This window comes from Canis lupus, chromosome 7 (assembly GCF_011100685.1).
Source record: "Canis lupus familiaris isolate Mischka breed German Shepherd chromosome 7, alternate assembly UU_Cfam_GSD_1.0, whole genome shotgun sequence".
Taxonomy (NCBI): domain Eukaryota; kingdom Metazoa; phylum Chordata; class Mammalia; order Carnivora; family Canidae; genus Canis; species Canis lupus.
In genome coordinates, this window is record NC_049228.1 from 34,153,874 (window position 1) to 34,174,806 (window position 20,933).

Genomic DNA, 20,933 nt, shown 5'->3' on the forward strand with positions numbered 1-20,933 from the left:
TCATAGGAGAGAAACTGAGGCAAAGTGTGAACTTGTACTCAGGAAATTAATAATGAGGTTGGTAATTGCACAATTGTTGGGACAACAGCATCAGGACAAATCTAAAGTCATTTGATGTACAGAAGAGCGATTTCCCACAGTAAAACGAAGCTCTCTTTATTTGCTTCTGCTAATTAAAAAATCAGAGCTAAAGATATTTAAACACTACAGTTAAAATGGCATGGCTCTCTATCGGCTTAATGAATTCCCTCATGAAATCAACTCTAAAATGTTACCTCTTCTACATAAATCACCAAATGCAAGCTTGTTCGCTTACAAGCTTTATGGTTAATTTTTAAGCTCAGTGTTTACACTTTTTTCTATAGGTTACACAATAACCTTTGGCCAGAAGAAGCAAATGTCTGGCTTTCTGACTTAACACAGGCACTTCTTTTAACCAGAAAGAAAAATAATTTTTTATTTAAAATTGACGATTACTGGTGGTTTCGATCTTACTGTGAGTTCACCATGGATCTCATTAGAAGCAAGACTCTATATGAAGCTCATCATCATTCTCTGGTGGAAAGCCTCCTCCACGAACAGTGCTTACAAACACTAAACTCATCACCTGTCCTTCCCAGCATCCTCCCCTGATGAGGGGCCTCCACCTGGGGTGGCACCACCCTCCACTCAGCTTACTCCGCCAATCAACCAGTCCCATCAATTTCCCACTTTCAATACCTCTCAAATCTTCAAATCTGCTTTGTTTTCTCCAACACCTGCCCCACTCCTCAACCCACATCAATTCTTAAATAGATTGTAATAGCTTCCCAGTGGCCTTCCTGCCTCCAGCCTCCGTACCTGCTAATTCATTCTCTGTATGGATGGGTTTACAACAGTGATGTTCTAAAAGGAAAATCTGGGGGTGCCTGGGGGGCTCAGTGTGGTAAGCGTCCTCCACTCAAGTCATGATCTCTGGGTCTGGGGATCCGAGCTCAGTGGGGAGCCTGCTTGGGATTCTCCCTCCCTCTCCCTCTGCCCCTCCCCCTGCTTGTATTCTCTCTCTCAAATAAACAAATAAATCTTTTTTAAAAATACATAAAACAAAGTAAAAAGTCTGACCATCTTACTCTCTTGCCTAAACCTTTCTATGGCTGCTTTCAGGGTTAGGTCTGAAATCCTGGCTGTGGGACAAAAGGCCTTGTGTTCTGGCCACTGCTTATTTACCTGACCTGCAATCAGTGCCACTCCCACAACGGTACCATGAACAGAATTTGGTGCTTCCATCTCTGAAAGGCATTGGGCTTTTCAATTATCTATTGCTGTATAATCACCATCCCCAAACTAACCACATGATTTATTGTTTGCCTGGGCTCCTTCATTTGACTGTGTTCAGTGGAAAGGTCTAGGGGCTGGCAGGTCAAAGATGGTTTCACTCACATGACTGGCAGTTGACTGAGAGCCTTCATGCTCTTCTACTGACCTCTCATCCTCTGGTGGGCTAGGCCATCTTATTTACAGTACTCTCAGGGCAGCATTTGAAGACAGTAAGTAAATGCAGAAAATCCAAAGCCTTTTACAGCCTAGCCTTAAAAGTCACATAACATTGCTTCCTCTATGTTTTACTGGCAAAACAATTTCCAAGGCCTGCCCAGAGTCCATAAATAGTCTCCTTCTCTTGATGGGAAGAGTGAAAAAGTCACATGTGCACACCCATGCAAAGGGACATGTGGACCAAGTTAGGAATATGTGATTGCATTTTGCAATCTGTGGCACTAGCATAAACTAAATGCTTTCTGAAGGTTATGGGGAGAAACCAAGGGACATGACCAGTCTGTTGGCCCTGATGATATCTGGGAAGCTAAAGAGTGTGGCTAGTCTGAGGCAGAGAGAAGGTCTGACACTAGGTAAGATGGACTGAATGGTCCTTCTTTAAAGGCACCATGATTTTCTTTTATAATCACCATTCTCAACTTGCTGTGAGCCAGGGCAGCCACTAGGAGGGATAGAAAGGAGGCAACCAGGATATCTTTCTACTCTCTAAACCTATTGATCACACAGAACACTTTTGTGTTTAAAATTTCTAGGGAGAGGGATGCCTGGGTGGCTCAGCAGTTAAGTGTCTGACTTTGGCTCAGGGTGTGATCCCGGAGTCCAGGGATCGAGTCCCACATTGGGCTCCCTGCATGGAGTCTACTTCTCTCTCTCTTTCTGTATCTCTCATGAATAAATAAATAAAATCTTTTTAAAAAGATCTTTAAAAAATTTCTAAGGAGAAGAAATAAGGACACTTATCAGAGTAAATACCAGTTATATTGCCTGGAATGTCCATCCTGGATGTCTGTCTATCAGAAACAACAGGAGTGCCTGGGTGGCTCAGTTGATTAAGCATCAGACTCTAAGGGTTGTGAGATCAAGCCCCACATCAGGCTCTGCACTCAGTTCAGAGTCTACTTAAGAGTCTCTCCCCCCACCCCTTTCCCTCCACTGACGCCCACAGGTGTGCTTTCTCTTTCTCTAAAAAGAAAGAAAGAGAGAGAGAGAAAGAAAGAACAACAGCACCATGACAATGGGGCAATTTCTGAACAGCATCTTGTATTTTACTGATATGCAGAAAATGCAGGCAAATCTAAGGAAAAAAAGTAAATGTCTCCCATAATCCCACAGCCCAGAGTTAACCATTATAAAGAGTTGGGCATGATTCTAACCAGTAGTCCAAAAGATGCATTCACTTAGAGGTTCCCTCCTTCCTGAGTCCCAAAGCAAAACGTCAGCATCTCAGGTTTTGCCAAGTTTGCAGATATCTTGGGCCTCTAGCATCTGCTCTAACTCAGGGTTAGAGTCAACTTGGTTGCCAAAGCCAGGAGTCAGAACACCCAAACCACACTGGACACGAGAGAGCAATTCCATCCAAGGACATTCAAGGACAAACCAAGCAAATGAATTCAGGAGAGACATGAACACCAGTCACCAGTTCTGACAGGTGGCTCAATGTGACAGAGAAAAGCAGTAGGATATCATCCATATGGCTGGAGGGCCTCCTCCCCAGAACTTGAGAACTTCCCGCTGCTCAAAAGCTGGTGGGAGAGACAGCTGGAATTAGCCACACCTCCTGGCTGCATTGTGAGCCCCCTCAGTCTTGGGCACAATAACAGGCAGCTTCACAAATAAGCCTACATCAAACCAGGAAGTTTGATAAATACTAGAAGATTTATAAACCCAAGAAAAATGCAAACTGTCAACGAGGGGGAAAAAAAACCCTCACAACGATCTTATCTTTTGAATGAATCCTTTGCTGAGGATTTGAGATTTCCTGGGGGATGATATGGACACTGGCTTGATGAAGGGCAAAGGTAGGTGGTCTCTGAAGGCAACCCTCTGCACACCCTGAGACAGGACAGGAGGCAGGTGTCTATGTGCGCTGGCAGGTGGACGCTGGACTTCAAAATGTTCCCATTTTGTCCTCATTAGGTAACAATGAACGTGTAATTTCTCTGGTCACTTAGAGTACGAGAAATCTACAAAGGCATTTTCTCAATACCCTTTGCAGGAGAGTGGGAGAGACAGGAGGTACAACTGCAGTGAGTTATAAAAAAAACTGCTTTTCCGTTTGAGCCATAAATTAGTTCGGGCAGACATCCTGAAGGGCAAATAGGGACTCTCCACTTCAGAGCTGCAGCCAACACTTTTGTCGCCACTGGGCTGAGAATAACTCACCAAAGCCTCTAGTAGTCACCACTCCAGGCTCAGAGCATACGCTTCAAAAGATTAGCACTAAACTTCCTCAGGAGTAAATGAGCTTGTTTTATTGGTTACTTCTTTTATTAGTTTTTAACATGACAGGGACCACCAGTTACAGGATTCATCAGGCTAAGTGGATAAAATGAGTTTGGGGTTTCTTTCAGTCTCCCTAAAGAGAAAATCGTTTGGAAGACTAATTCCTAATATAAGCAAAGTTGCCCAAATGAGTGAAATTGCATGGGTTGTGTGTGTGTGTGTGTGTGTGTGTGTGCCCATGTGCATGTGTGTTTCAGGACCAGGTGGTAGGATAATGGGAAATGAAGAATAGGGATGTTCAGTCCAAGGGCTTCCATGTAACAGATGATAAGCTATAAGAAATACTAGTGCCATCTTGAGCCAAAACTATATTTTAGCCCAAGGCTATACTTTTTTTTTTAAGATTGGTTGACTTATTTGAGAGACAGGGCACACAATCATGCCCACGCATGTGTGTGTGGTAGGGAGGGAGGGGTCAGAGGGAGAGGGCAAGAGAGTCTTTAAAAAATTTTTTTTATTTATGGAAAACAGAGAGAGAGAGAGGCAGAGACATAGGCAGAGGGAGAAGCAGGCTCCATGCAGGGAGCCCAACATGGGACTTGATCCCAGGTCTCCAGGATCACGCCCCAGGCCCAAGGTGGCACTAAACCACTGAGCCACCAGGGCTGCCCAGGGTGAGAGAGTCTTAAACAGACTCAGCACTGAGCACAGAGTCCAATGTGGGGCTTGATCTCACAACCCAAGATCACAACCTGAGCTGAAACCAAGAGTCAGGCAATTAACCAACTGCACCACCCAGGTGCTCCCCAGAGGCTATACTTTCATATTCAAACCCTGTGCTTGTTGTTTTGTCACTTTTTAGGTACTTCTAGACAACCTGACAACCTACAAGAGCTATACACATGTTGCATTATTACTATAATGCTACCAGCAAATTCTGTTTTCTGAAGGAACATAGGCTATGCTTATGTGATACTTGAAGTATTTATTACACTTTAATATGGCAATATAGCAAAAATCAGACCAATTCTGGTTTAGTGATGGCTATCAACTTGTTCTCCCTATTTTGCAAATTATGTAATACATAGTTAAAATGAATTGTATTGATATCACAGTTGTTTTTGTCTCAATTACTTAAAAGGCCATTTAAAGTTTTCCATTGGTCTATGTTATTAAAATTTGAACCTCATTTTGGGCAGCCCCGATGGCACAGCGGTTTGGCGCCGCCTGCAGCCCAGGGTGTGATCCTGGAGACCCAGGATCGAGTCCCATGTCAGGCTCCCTGCATGGAGCCTCTGCCCCTCTCTCTCTCTCTCTCTGTCGCTCATAAATAAATAAATAAAATCTTTAAAAATAATAATAATAATAAAATAAAATACAATTTGAGCCTCATTTCTCAATATTTCAACTTATTGAGGAGATTGGGCCCATCAGTAAGAACTCCACAAGTCCACCATGCCAGAGTTGCAAAATAGACATTTTAAAGGAAATTTAAAATTATTTCTTCCCATTAAGAATTTCCTTCCTAATTGAGCATGTAGAAAATTTGCACAACCAGAACACAGTAAATTCTGTAAGAAGGGCTATAAACATGTACTGCAGTGGTGATTGGAAACATGGTAGGAATGCACCTCCATACCATTCTTGACGTTTGGTAGGGCCACATGATTTGTTTGGTCAATGCAATGTGAACAAAAGTGATGTGTAATTTCTAGTAGAAGCTTTAAGAGCTAGAGAGTGATTCACACACTTTCCACCTACTGTAGCCTGACACCCAGCAGCCTGGGTCCCAAGTGACCATGAGGAGTAGAGCTCCCTATGGGGGATATTTGTTAACACAGCATAACCTAGTCTATCCTGACTTATTCAGTACAAAAATGTGTAATAAATAAGTCAGTGAATGCTGAGAGAAGGCACATTTAGTCAAGGTCCTAGGTTGAAAGTCTCAAAATCTGTTCTGAGTGTTCTGGATAGATTTAAAAATAAGGGATTGAGGGGCACCCTAGCTGGCTCAGTAGGTAGAGCATAAGACTCTTGGTCTCAGGGCCATGAGGTCGAGCCCCACATTGTGCATAGAAATTACTTAAATAAATCTTTTAAAAAATAAATAAAAATAAAGGATTTATTTGAAAGTATGGGTGAGAGACTCACAGAAGTAATGAAGAACAAGGCTTGAAGAACAGGTCAGGACAAAGGGATTCCCCCACTGGGCTGAGTAGCAGAAAATACAGGCTGCCAGGGGAACATTTGAATCCATTTGTCTCTGTGTGGCAAGATTGCCCTCTCACTCATTCACTCTTCAAAATCCCATTGAGAATGTCCCAGCAGCCGAAACTAAGTCACCTGTCCTCACCTACACCAACAAAACTGCCCAGAGTGCAGAATTCCTGATGAAAGGAGATCACTGTGCTAACAGGAAACGTGTGGATGTTTCAGGGCCAAACAGTGGCAGATATCCTTTACAGTGGCAGAAGTAGAAATCCTTGAAATAAGGTTCTTCATTTGCACTAGAGCTGAGGCAAGAAGTTAGGGAGCTAAACCTCAGTATTCCCAATCTCCTACCATCCCACCCTAATGCAACAGAAGCGTCTCCTGAGCTGCTTTTTAAACCAGGGGTTTCCCACAGAACCCTGAGCTGCCAGATGGCTTCTTGGAGAGACCACACTTGCTTTCTCCTTCTGCTATTGCTGCTGACTCATTCCAGCTTTTAAAATACCTCATTATCCAAGAATTTCCTTTCTATAAAGGTCATACAAGTAGTCTCAGGAGGCTACCTGTATTCCTCTAGCCACATCAGGAGACCAACTGCAATGGAGAAAAGTAGCCTCAGAATTATGACATGGCAGGTTAGGATACTGAGGTTAAGGTCTTTGTAAATGCGATTTTCTGTTGGTATTCACTTCTCCTCTAGTGGCATTTAGTAAATATCATTGACTGAAATTGACTAAACATAGCCATTTGACTTCATAAAGAAAGAGTCTCCTTAAAACTAAGGAGTGCCCTTTTCCTGGCATTTAATATGTAAGAAAAATGCCTTAAAAAGAAAGCAGAGCCGCTTTAATTACTATTAGCATAGGAGAAATGCATTGATGGGCCTTCCTAGTAATGGGTTTCTTTAAAAAAAAAAAAAAAGTCAAATATAAATGATTTTCGGTATATTCATGTGTGTGTGTGACACATAAGAACAAAGCCTATTGTACTATATTCAGGAAAAATGCTCCCAGGGCCCAAACAAATGAGTGTCACTGTGACAGCCTTTGTAGCCTCAGGATTGCCCTTATAGCCCATTGTAGACACAATATCATTTAGTCCTTGGGAGTAATCTGGGCAGAGTCTGGGAAATAGTGACAAATATTCAACCAATGTTCTCAGTTAAGAATAGCAAAAACAAATTCATGAATTTCTTGCTTACTTGTCTTTAGTCAAATATAAACACTTGTTAAAAGATATTTTTCTTTAAAATTTTTCTCCCAGGAAATAAACAGGTGTTTGATATCCATCCACATTGTTGTTTGACCCTCATACCATTCCATCATGCCAGGCACCCAGATTCAGTTACAGAGTTTCATGTGATAGTGAGTGTTGGTAATAAGTCCATGTGATTTTGAAGGGGGGGAGGGTGGTAGACTGCCACAGGGCTCTCCTTCTGATCACATATGGTCCATGATTTTATTGGAAAGTGTACGGTGATGTTAAAGTGCCCCCAAAAGGGAGCCATTTGGCAGATCACCATCACAGGCAATGTCTTGGAGAATTCATAAAGTTTTAAGCTCTGACTCTAACCTCGTAGATGCAAAGCTGATTTATCCACATCTAAGAAAGGATGAGTATTTCTGGAAGTGAAATTATCACACTAAGAACATAGAGAATATTGTATAAAACTAAGATGCCAAGTTATCAAATTATACTGCGATTCTTGCAGTACAGGGGCTGAAATGTTAGCATTGTCAAGCCTAGTACATTCTCTCCCTGTACATGGAGTTATATGAGTTGCTGAATTATAATCAGAATAGTGTTTGGTGAGCAAAGAATCACAACAAGGGAAGTTATTGGATAAATTTTAGAAATGTGCCTTGGTCAAAATAGCTTAAGGCGGTCCCAGGGGGTATATTAATCTTGCCCAGGGGGTATATTAATTGAAGATACTAGGAATGGCCCTTCGACTTTGGACAGTTTCTGGGCTGGAACAGTCTATTGGCGGTTTTATAAGTCTTATGCAAGACCAGAAATCAATGTGTCATCCTAAGGGGACTCTCCATATCTGTTCTTTAACTCTGTGATTCAGTGTTCAAGACATTGAAGTAGGGTAACCAAAATGTTTCCTGGAGCAGGGAGCTGTCCCTGGTTCTGAACAACTATCAGCAACCCTGATATCTGGCTGAATCTTAACTAAATTTCTCCCTAGAACTTAAAACCTATGCTGTTAACAACACTCAGCCAGATTTAAGGGAGGGAGGTGGGCAAAAATGCCATTTAAAGATGAAATCCAAATATTATGCGCAAAAATTATATGCATGATTTTTTATGTATACAAGTTTTGTAAAGATGAAACTTAGAATGCAAGAAATATAGAAAGAAAAATATCAATTAGTGAGGCTTTTTTGCTCACCCTCTAATTTCATGATAGTCAAGAAAGGCAACAAAGAAAATATACAGGGGCCTTAATACACATATATAATATTATAGAGCAAAACTTGTAATGAGAAAACAGAAACACTGAATTTATATATATACATAACATATTTATAAAATTGAACATATTAGACATTCCCCCCACCGAAAAAAAATCTGAGCAAAGTAGAGAAGGTAGAATTGCTTCAGATGACATTATTTGATCATAATGCAATAAAGCTAGAAATTACAACATGAGAATTTATAAGCTCTCTCAATTCTTATGTCAAAAAGAAATCAAAATAAAATTTGCAAAATATCTATCCAGAAAACTGTGGCAATAAAATATTACATATGAAAATAGTTATAATATAATGAAAATAAATAATTATCAAATTTAAAAATTAGTAAAAGATAAGTACTCCTAGGAAAGCAGAAATAATGCATTAATATACATGAAAGTAGAGATCAATACATAAAGAACAAAAACATAGAATTAGTTAATAAAGTACTCTATCTTGGCAGGAGGGAGGAAAAATTTGAATTAGGGGAGGGAAGGGATGATTGGGGCAGAGAAGAAAGTAGACAGCTCAATGAATAAACACAGCTGGAGAAGAAAGCCAGAGGTATATATATATATATATATATATATATATATATATATATATATATTCAAATTACCATCTTTTCAAATGACTGCAGTGCCTTATAAAATTATTTTGCTCTCCATGGAAGCTTGAGGGGAGTTCACTTTTCTACTCCCCTTCCCTCACACACACACACACACACACACACACACACACTCAGACTCATACACTCACACACACACACACACACACACACACACAGGCAGAGAGAGAGGGAGAATTCATACCCCTCTCATTCTATATTTACATCTCAAATGGTATTCTTATTTCCTTTATTTCTTTTTTAGGATAGCTCACATTTCTCTCCTGTATACAAAGCTACAAATTACCAGATGCTTATCGTGGGCCAAGTGGGACATTACAGCTTTTCAGATATTCTTGCTAGCTAAACTTACACCAAAATTTTCAGACATTACGATTATCTTATAGATGAAGAAATTGAAACTCATAAAGTTTAAGTGATTTTTCCAAAGTCACATAGTAATTCAAACCTAACTCGATCTACTCCAAAGTCAATTTTTCGTGATGATACTATACTGCCTCTCCATGGATAGAGGTAGAGATCACATATCACATACTAATAAAATTTGTACACGGTTAGAAAATTGTTGAGAAGGGAGGTTAAGAGGATCAATAAAATCAGTATCTAAATGATCTCAGCAATCTGAAATGATTGACACTAACATGAAAGGCTCTCACAGCTAGGTTCAAAGTACTATATTTGGGGAGTTAAAAAATAGTTTTACACATACAGAATCAGGAAAACCTGATCTGGTGCTGTTCATTTGAAAAATTCCTCAGCATTTTAGTGCCTGTATGCTTCTTATACCCAGTCCATGTCCCAGTAGGAAATGGTGGTACTGTCAAAGAGTTTAACTAAGAAGTTTAATGGAAGGAGTGTCATGGCAGTTAACTAGTAATGGTGAATCACCCAGGGACTGGCACCAAGACTTCCCAACAGGAGCTAAGGTCATAGGTAGATGGAAAACCTCCTCCCCACTCCCCTTTTTTAATAGTTCAATACTTTTTTGCTCTTACCTTCAGAATTTGTGCTGAGGCCTCCCACTGGCCAACCCAACCGGAACTAGAGAGCAAGGCAACCCAAGTGAGAAATACGTTCCTTAGAGATTAGGCTCCTAATCTTTTAGGGAGGGCAAAACTGGGGAACCTATCAGGCAGGGGAAAGCAAACAGAAAATAATCAGCACATTGATTCTCATCCAACAGAATTACTCAGATACTAAAAATAAACAAAGCTAATCCAGTCTCAGGTCTATTGATATATATTCTAGGTCTTGATCATCAAAGATCTCAGTCCTACGGTCCTCTGCACAGAACGTACCTGGAACTCATGCTCAATCTGAGCGCTTCATAGAGAAAGAAATGTACACAAGAAGTGCATCGCAAGAAAGCCACCTGGTATGTCAACCCTTACAAAACCTAGGGCATTTACTCTAGCATAGAAAGGCTCCAGAATGACAAATATAAAGGCTTGTGCAGAAGGAGACTAACTTATGATGGTCCAGAAAGCAGATGTTAGACACACGCAAGAGAGTTATCGGGAGGCAGAAATTAGTTCAACATAAGCAATTACGTCCTTACTTTTTAGATCTATCAGTGATGTGGATTGCAATCAGAAGAGTAACCCTCCCTCCCCATCACCTATGGAACTCAATCATAGGCTAGGCTGCCACCTGCTGTCAGGGCTACTGCAAAAGATATTCCTGTTCTTGACAGAACATTTCCCTCACACCTCTAAGACTCACTCAGACTCAGCAATCTGATGCTGGTACTGAACCCACTACGCAGTCCTACTTAAACAAATGATTGTCCTTCCCACAAAGGATCACATAGGCAAGACCCAAGATCCTGAATTTCTTCGGATCTTTCCTGTTACTGATGTAGGCATTAAAATATTAATCCTTCCACAAGCCATCTGAGTTTTGCCACTTGCAAAAGGAGCCTAATGGGTGGTGGCCAAATAGCCTGAAGCTCAGAATGCTTCTACATCCTGTCTAAACAATAAAATATTCATCAAAAAAGAGTAGTTCTGCACTTAATTTTAGGCCTCATCTTATACCTCCTTTCTTGCCATAACTACAGCCAGAATAGCTCTCTCTAACAGACAGAATGCAAGCCTGTTGAAAGTATGGGGTCTCTAGATAGAGGAGCAAATGCTTGATTCTGGAAAACCTTCAAGAAAAAGTCTGTCATAATAACATAAACAACTGTTCATAATCTATTCAGTGAGAAAAGATTGTGAAACAGTATATATATATATGTGTGTGTGTGTGTGTATATATATATATATATATTAATGTATACACACACACACACACACTGTGCATATACGGTCTAGAGAGTTGAAAGTATACATACACCCAAAGAAATTATAGTTATCTCTAAGTAGTGGAATTAGAGTTGCCTTCTGTTTTCTTCTTTCTGCTTACTATATTCTCTAATAAGCATGGATTTTTAGCTAGGAAAAAGTATTTATGTTGTGTGATATTTTTTCTTTCAGAGAGAGAAGGTCTACAAAACTAGGTAGCTAGGTAGATTTTTCGAAAGCTTGACTACTTTGGAAGGTTGACATACCTGTATTCCTTCCATATTCTGAATTCTGACCTAGAGGGGACATAAAAATCTGCTTTGAACCCTGGTTTGGTTGTGCCATTTCACTGTGAAAGCAATTTTATGGGTCATGAACCACAGAAGTGACTTCAACAATACAGAGCCCAAAAAACCAGAAAGTACAAGTGATCCAAACAGATGACAGAAAACAAAGAGTCCATCAGGAAAAGCAGTGGCCTTTAAAAAGCTCCCAAATAATTAACATTTGGGATTAAGCTGAATTTCATGCTGCCCACCCCCCAAACTCCCTCATGTAATTGTAACTTAAAATGACTTGATTTATGAAGCCCAAAGGTCCTCAGTGATGTACCAAGGGCAGGGTAGAGGGAATGGTCAGCTCCCATGGAAGCAAGTAGGCATTGTCTGTAGAGAATTTAAAAACAGTAATAAAATTGGGTAAAAATGTGTCTGCTTTTTAAAAATCACTATGCACCAGCAATGCCAACCTGTCCTTGGCATGTTGCTGAGGACTTTGTAAGTGCCCCAGTGAAGGATTCACTGATGGGACAGGGACTTTCTTCCCCTGCCTTGAAGAAAGTAAGGGAGGTATGCACCTCCCTTCCCCTCTTGCTTCCTTTCTTGACTTATTTTCTTTCTTTTTGTTTTGGCAGGGGATGGGGGCACCGAGAGGATGGGGGGAAGAGTTGGGAAAATACGTATTCCTTTAAATAGAAATAGTGTTAATGAGTCACCTGTGTCCCAAAATGCTGACAAGGGACAGATGTCAAGATTGGATGATTTCCATTGATTTGCTACTAAGAACAACATTCCACCTTTTTTAAAAAAGATTTTATTTATTTATTTGTTTGCTTGTTTGTTTATTTGAGAGAGAGAGAGCAGGAGCAAGAGTAGGTGGAAGGGGAGAAGCAGGCTCCCTGCTGAGGAGGGGAGGAAAAGAGTGGGCTGCTCTTCAGCACCCACCTGCTGTGCCCATTAACTCGGGCATCAGGCAGCACTTTTATCCACTCCCTCTTCCCCTTTGACCTTTCTCACCCCGAAATATAGATTCTAAGCAGCTATTGTAATGTATGAAATCAAAAGAAGACGTCATCAGTGAACAGAAAAGGACCAATCCTATTCTCCAAAGGATGAATGACCAAGGTGGTTGTAGAAGATTGAATTGAATTGCACGTTTCAGGTTTCCGCCATGCAGAATCAATGGGGTTATGGGATAACAATGCCTTCGGTTGTACAGGAATTATCTGAAAAAAAATTTTGGAGTGCATTGCAATTTTTTTAAAGCATAAAACATATTTCTAGATATAATGTAAACCTTGGCTATATGTTGACTTATTCTGCATTTTACCATGTGAATTTACTGTTAGGCAGTTAGCTACAAGTCACTCAGGTTTCAAAAACATCCCTGCTCCCCTAGCTCCTCCTGCTGCAGGGAGCTGGCTTCAGAAAAAAAAAAGTCTTGGGCTTGATCTCAGGTCCCCAGGATCTTGACCTGAGCCAAAGGTAGACACTCCACCAACTGAGCCACCCAGGTTCCCCTAGAACAACGTTCCATCATAACTAGATTGTAGGGTCATATTGCCTTTTCTCTGTTTAGTGGCAACATTTACTCCCAAATTTCCTCAGTTCTTTGAAGAACTAATTTTCTTTTCTTCTTTTATTCACTCCTATAATTATATACAGCTTTTCTGCAAGTGTTAGGGCTTCTTCTGCCAATGACATCTTTTAGATGAATTTTATTTCTTTTTTTTTAAGATTTTATTTATTTATTCATGAGAGACACACACAGAGAGAGAGGCAGAGACACAGGCAGAGGGAGAAACAGAAGCAGGCTCCACACAGGGAGCCCGATGTGGGACTCAGTCCCAGGACCCCAGGATCACGCCCTGGGCAGAAGGCAGGCGCTAAACCGCTGAGCCACTCAGGGATCCCCTAGATGAATTTTATTTTCTTATATGCTGTATATTATTTTCAAGGTGTGTTATAATATTCTTATGCCATGTGCTATTAGAATTACTACCTTAGTCTTTGCAATACCAAGCATTTTCTGTATTATATCTCCAATTGTGTGAGGTTAACATACTTACAAATCCACAGGGATTGAAATACCTTTAAAAAATGTACTCTCCATTTTTATTCATATGATATTTTTAGTTTTGAAATTCCTTTCAGGTAAGGTCAAATCCCAAGTACTGAGGAAACACCCAAAAGAGCAATTCTATTCTTATAATCTTATTGTTCTAGTTCAACTGGATTTATCTCATTCTAACCGCAATGCAATTGAGATAGAGAAGAATAATTTTGATTTATAGGCTTGTATCAACTCCAGAATTCTGACAATATATACAAATAGCAGTGGGAAAGACCAAGACATTGGAAAATGCTGGAACATGAGGTCTATTTTCACCTGGTTTTAACTTACTTTAAAAATAAACTTTTATAGCATCATTTTTCCCAGTATTCCTTGTAGATAATAAACTAGGATCTCCCCAGGATCCATGTATAATAGGGTAGTCAAGGAAAGTACTGCAGGGAGGTATAGTCATGTCAACTCCAAGGGCTCTGCTATGCCTCTTCCAAATGAGCTGATTTATTAACACCAGTAGTACAGTGGAGCCTTATGTTTTCAACAAAGTTATTTAGTACACTTTTAATTTTTGTGAATTATTATCAGAGTACTAAAGCACAATGTATATAACCAAAACCACAAACAGAAACTAAGAGAGCTTCAAAAATAATCTCCCTTTTGACACTACTCTATTCCTTTTACATACACATCTACCCTCTAATAATAAAAATATTGTTATTATAAATTAACCAATACCATTTATTGGGCACATATTATATGCTAAGTACTGTATTGAACACATTTTATATGCTGTCATATTTATTTGTGACAGCACAATAATAATTCTGAGAGATAAGCATTATTGAGCCATTTAATGAATAAGGAAAATGAGCTATTTTTATCCGTGGGAATATAGTTCAATAATGACAGGCATTCTTTTATTCACTTTCTACACTTAATAATACCTCCTTATAAAAGCATACTTTCATTATCAATAAAGAGACAACCATGCAGACATTTCAAGTGACTTTCCTAAATGTTACAAAGTAGCATCTCTTCTGTGACATCCCTGCCAACGGTGCAGTCTGTGAGTCTAATGATGAGGGAACATTAGACAAATCCAAACAGAAGGACAGGCTACAAAATAATGCCTATAATATACAAAACTGTCAAAGTCATGAAATCCAAGAACAAAATGGAATAGACAGAAAGTGGCCCTAGACTAAAGGAGAGTAAAAGGACATGGAATTTAAATGCATGATTCCTCACCTTTCTTTATGGAGGACATCACTGGGACTGTTGATAAAACCTGAACAGAATCTGAAGATTAGATGGTAGATAATAAGCTAAAGCTCTTTCCCTGCTTTTAATGGTTACACTATGGTTTTGCAGAATGTTCTTTATGTGGGTGATGCATACTAAACTATTCAAGGGTTATAGGACATCATGTCAGCTACCCCAAGTAGTTCCAAAAAAAGTTCTTTGTATTGTAAATTGAGACTGTTTCTCAAAAAAGGGAATTTTCAAAATAAATGAAAGATATCAAGCCACAGACTCAAAAAAGGTGCTATAATACTCAAGCATGGTGAGGACATAAAAAACTATGCAGGTACACTATAGTAAAACCTAATCTCATGGTTCCTTTCTAGCTCTCAACAGCAGGGCCCACCCTCATCAGCCCCACCACAACGAACAGGAACTTCCAAACATCTTTTCACCTTGGAGGTGTAAATCCAATGACATTTCACTCTATTGAGAGGAAAAGATCCTTCCCCTTTCCTTCCAAAGCTTTCCTCCTTTGCAGCTCCAAACATGATGAACAGGACATCCATATTATTCAGAGTACTTCCAAGCCCACAGCCAAGGGGCCCAGACAACTCAATCACAAAAATGCATAGTCGATGTCCAAAGACTGGAGAGTACAGTCTGCACTATTTCTACCTTTAGAACTCCCAGTGATATAGAGCCACACCAAATCCAATTCCATTCCTCATCAAAGGTTTTATCCCTCACCTTGAGTAAAAGAATATATCAGGCTCTTACAACCCTGTTGCTATAGTTCAGCATGTTGTTGTACCCATGAGTAAATTCTGAGGTAGGACAAAGATGCACTCTCAAAGGCAAGTAATAATTTTTCAGATATAGGTAGGGCAATCATTTATCTTGGTTTGCCCAGGACTGTCCTCATTTACAGTTGTCCCAGCACCTGCTTTCACTCTCAAAGTGGCCCCAGTTTGGACTGTAAGTTACATGGCCACTAGGGACAGTGTAGATTAAAACAAAACTTGGAGGGAAAATTCTATATTTGGTAGATACTTAATATTTGAAGTTCTTTGTTTAGTTGGTTGGCTAGTTTTTGTTATCTTGATTTCCCAGGATCTAAAACCCATTCTATGTTTGGGAAACCCACCATTGTGTGGGTCTTGGAACAAGATAGGGCATAGTGCTCATGCTCTAAGCTTGGTAAGTTACAGATTCTTTGCCAGACTTAGAATCAGAAGCAAGTGACAAGGCAGCATTATTAGACCTTATCCTGGTGTAAGAGGGGCAACCTCCAATGACTACCATCTAGAGCAATGGGGGCAGCTTGCAGTCGCCAGGTCCTCTGGTGACCATGGCTTCTTAAGCAGGGTCTTCTTGTGTCATGACCTGTCTGTGGTGTCAACTACATAACTTTCCTTAGTTCTTAGATACTTATTTTTCAACCCTGATTCTCCAACTTTTCCATCAATTCCATGAGCTAGTTACTTGAGCTAGCTAGCTTCTATTTCCTTTTCTCCTCATGCTCACAATGTTACACATACTTGGCTTCTACTATTTGTAACCACAGACGTGAATACATTCAGCTTATAATGCTAAACAGAATTCATACCTTTTTTTAAGGAAATCTGTCTCAAAAGTGAATCAAATTCCCTGTTTTGGCTCAGAACACTGATAGAAACGTTTAAATGGCAGTCATCTGGATTTTTGTTTTTTAAATGAGGAGTGGGGGACCAAGGGAGAGAGAGAATCTTAAGCAGACTCCATGCACAGCCTGGAGTCCAAATCAGGACTTGATCTCATAACCTTGAGATCATGACATGAGACGAAATCAAGAGTCAGAGTTTAACCGACTGTGCCACCCAAGTGCTCCTGCAATCACCTGGATTTTTAAAAATATCTCATTCTCAATGAAGCACCTGATTTCACAAATAACATTCTGAATATTGCTAGTGGTTGCAATGTATCAGCCACAGAGAGGTTGTCTACATCAGGATACATACATCAACTTGCTTTGTTATTTGATTTCATAAATTTGCATGCTTGAGTCTTTCCAAAAACATCCATAGAAAGAGGGAGCAAATCTTTCACTTTAAGGGGACAAAAAAGCACAACCCTCCTCCCCAACCCACATACATATGCACATACACACACATGCATGTGCACAGGAAATTTTTTAAAAGATATTTTGGCTTAAGTACAGTTAGTTCATTTGCTCAGGCAGATTTTGATATTTCTTTGAGCTAAAGTTATTTTCCAAGGCAATTGTACACTGTCTCCACGGAACATCGAAGTGTCAAAAGTGCAAAGGACTTTGCCTCAAAACAAAAATTGACACCACTTTACCAAGAAATTCTCTCTGAGTCCAGGAAAAGGCATTCTTTATGACCTCACACTGCTTTCCTGCCAAAGACTTAACCCGATAACTCTTTCTAAATTAATGTTCTAAGACCAATTGGCCGGCCTAGCTCACTTGATTAATCAAATTCCTCTCACCATTTGCATTTGTTCTGGACCTACTGAAGATACTCTGAGCATTTCTCACTTGCCAATTACTGAGGAAATCTCAATTCACTTTGAAATAAGGATCCCTGCCATGTTTGGATGTTGCTGACATTCCAGGAACTCTGAAGACCATGCCATTTCTCCACATTTTATTTAGGTTTATCTTCCTGCCTGTCCCCAGGTCTTCCCCACTGGCAGCCCATTAAGGCCCATTTGCAGGCCTTTGTCTCACCATCCGTCAAACAGCCCAGTGGGTTTACACTGTCTCCTGCCTATCACATTAATTGAGGATGGAATTTCTTCTTAGATCTGGATTCCAGAATACATATGGGACATTTTCTTCCTCCCTTCCACTGTTCTATCACCTCCAGTCTAATCAAAAGATATCAAACTGAGGGTTGAGGACAAAGGAATGTAATTCATACCCTTCAGACTTTACTAGATGTCAGATTTCTTATGGCCATATGACCATATATAACAATATTACATTTATTTAGCAACTGGTCCATGCCAAGCACTTTCTAAAAGTGCTTTGTGGGTGCTATGAGATATAATTTAATCCTTGTAACAGTTCTGCAAAATAGATATCATTTCATAAATATCATTGCTATCATCCCCATTTTGCAAACGTGGAAACGGATAGAGAGAAGTTAAATAATTTTCACATTCTCATAAAAGGCAGTTAAGTCCCTGAAATTCTTGTTCTAACCATCCCTGGGCTCCTCAGCAGGACCACCATACCATGTGATAAGCACTATAAGTGAGTTGATACAAAGTGCCATGGAGAATCAAGGACCCTGAGATATGCAGAAAAATGCCCCCTCCCAGTCCACATCCTAATTCCCAGAACTGTGAATATGTTAGATCACATGGTGAAAGGAAATTAAGGTGGCAGATGGATATAAGTTTGATAGCCAACTGATCTTCAAGAAGGGAGGTGATCCCAGGTTTTCTGAGCAGGTCCCATCTAATCACAATGGTCCTCTAAAGGGGGAGAAGAGAAGCAGAAGTTCAGAGTCAGAGAAAGATTTTAAGATGTTACCTGACTGGCTTTGCAGATAAAGGAAGGGAGCCATGAGGCAAGGGATGTAGGTAAGCAGCCTCTAGATGCTGACACAGTCAGGAAATAGATTCTCTCCTAAGGCCTCCAGAAGGAATACTGCCTGCCAACAACTTGCTTTTAGCTCAGTGAGACTTATTTTGACTTGTGACCTCCAGCACCATAAGATAATAAATGTGTATTGTTTCAAGCCACTAAATCTGTGATAATTTATTATGGTCATGATAGGAAACCAATACAGATGTCTTGTTCTGGATGGTCAACAGCAGACAGGATATGGTATCTAAGCAAAATTGGCAAGAATGTGTAGCAACTCTCTGAGCAAGAAAGAAGTGTGGAGAAGGGGATTCTCAGTAGAGAGAAAGACAAACACCAAGGCTCAGAGCATGACAGAGCATGTGGGCAGGGGACAGGGGGTGTCCTAGTGAGGCTGGCACAGGGCACAAATTCAGAAAGCAGAGAGGACTCCAGATGGACCTGATATCCCAGAATAAAGAATAAAGATTTTTTTCATGGGCAGCCCTGGGTGGCTCAGCGTTTTAGCGCCTCCTCCAGCCCGGGGTATGATCCTGGAGTCCCGGGATCGAGTCCCATATTGGGCTCCCTGCATGGAGCCTGCTTCTCCCTCTGCCTGTGGCTCTGCCACCCTCTCTCTCTCTCTCTCTCTCTCATGAATAAATAAACAAAATTTTTTAAAAAAAGATTTTTTTCTTGCAGAAAAGGATGACTGTTAAAGGATTTCAAATAAAGACAAGTTTTCATTTTTAAAAAACCACTCTGATTGCATTATTTGACAACAACACTCATCAGATATTCGATGAATATGGAGAATGGGCTCAAGAGCGGTAGCCTAAAGAATAGGAGAAAAACTCGTTATCTAAGTAGGAGATGATAAAGGCCAGAGACAGCAAGGTTGGAGGACATAACAGATTTGAAAGATACTTAGAAGGTACAATTCATAAGATCTGGTAACTTGTTTGAAGTCAACAAGCTTCATGGCTTCAGAGATTAAGAGGATGCTGCTGTTAGCCAAGACAAAAAAAGAAGAAGAAAGGACAGCATATATTGGAAAGTGGGGAGCTATTTTGTTTTCAAACAAATAATAATGACAATTACAATTTATTATGTGCCTATTATGTGTCAGTTTTTATGTATATTATTACCCTTCTAATACACTAACACTGTTCTTATTATTTTCATTTGTCAGATGGAGAAAATGAGGCTCAGACTGGTTAGAAATAACTTTTCCATGGTCACAGAGCTGACTCTGAACCATGACTCTGCTCTGGTGTAGGAACAAAGATTTTCTTACAATAAACCAAAATTTTCTCTGTCCACTCCACTGCTCTGGTACGTTGCATGTGGCATGTGACATGCTATCAGGCAAACGTGCTTTATGATGATGTCCAATAACCAATTCAAAATTCAAGTCTGAAAGTGAGACTTGGACTAGGCATTTAAAGAAGTTGGCTCTCGGGCTCCCTGCATGGAGCCTGCTTCTCTCTCTGCCTGTGTCTCTTCCTCTCTTTCGCTCTCTCTGAATAAATAAATAAATAAATCTTTTAAAAATATAAATAAATAAATAAATAAGTTGGCTCTCATCTGCACACAGGCTGAGCATGGCTGAAATCACTTAGATTAAGAAGAAACCAGAACTGGGGCAGGAAACTGGGAGGACACATTATTGAAGGAATGGGCCAAGTGTGCCAGCATAAGAGGCCAAAGTGTGCCAGAATCTAGGACAAAATACAGAGTGGAATGATGTCATAGAGCCAAATGGGGGTGTCAGCTATGGCAAGCCCCCACAAGTATGTGCTGGTCAAATACAATTAAATTCAAAATCCTTCCCAGTCCAGCAATCCTCTTCTCAAGGGTAGCTGAGAAGGAGAATGGGTTTTCATTGCATAAGCACTAAGCCAGAATGTGAGGCAGTCTGCTCAGAGATTGCCAAGACAGAAAGAAACCTCGCCCTCTTATACAGTCAGGCAGATACAACCTGTTGCATCATGGCTTAATAGAAGCAATAACTAGCCCCCAAGTAAGAGGATCTGATGGCATCATTTGTCATACACAGTTCCTCCTAGCTTTACCCAATAGTTGAGGGGACCATTTGTACTAGCAAATTGGCTTTATAGGAAGGAAAACAACCTTTTCACTTTATGGCAGGAGGTAGTTTTGCAGCTTGGAGCAAGGCACCCACCACCACGTGAGTTAGGCTCTTAACCCCCACAGAAACTAGAGACAGGGGCACTCTCTCCCTTGATGTTTATATTCCAAAGAGATGGTTTTGTGTCCTTAAAAGACATTCTTGGGGAAAGATCTGACAAAAGGCTTATGAAGCCTTCACAAGGATTTATAAACATGTCTCAGAGAGGAGAAAATTTACAGTTGTAAGTTTTCTAAAGTAAATGCTCTGAGAAGAAGAGGAGTCTCGTCTC

General features: G+C 40.2%; 1 long non-coding RNA gene across 3 annotated transcripts in view; it reads right to left on the bottom strand.

Moving 5' to 3' along the window:
• LOC111096688 overlaps window positions 1–16,132 on the bottom strand; it is a 43,190-nt gene extending 27,058 nt beyond the window's left edge. Inside the window, exons 1-3 of one of the 3 annotated variants that reach the window (XR_005361662.1) lie at window positions 15,389–16,132; window positions 14,940–14,979; window positions 10,053–10,182 (exon numbers count right to left, since the gene is read on the bottom strand). This is a non-coding gene — a long non-coding RNA (uncharacterized LOC111096688). Of the gene's footprint in view, window positions 1–10,052; window positions 10,183–12,454; window positions 12,847–14,939; window positions 14,991–15,388 lie in introns of those variants that run through there. The other 2 variants (XR_005361661.1, XR_005361660.1) reach the window with 2 other exon arrangements.
• Between the last annotated feature and the right edge of the window lie 4,801 nt (window positions 16,133–20,933).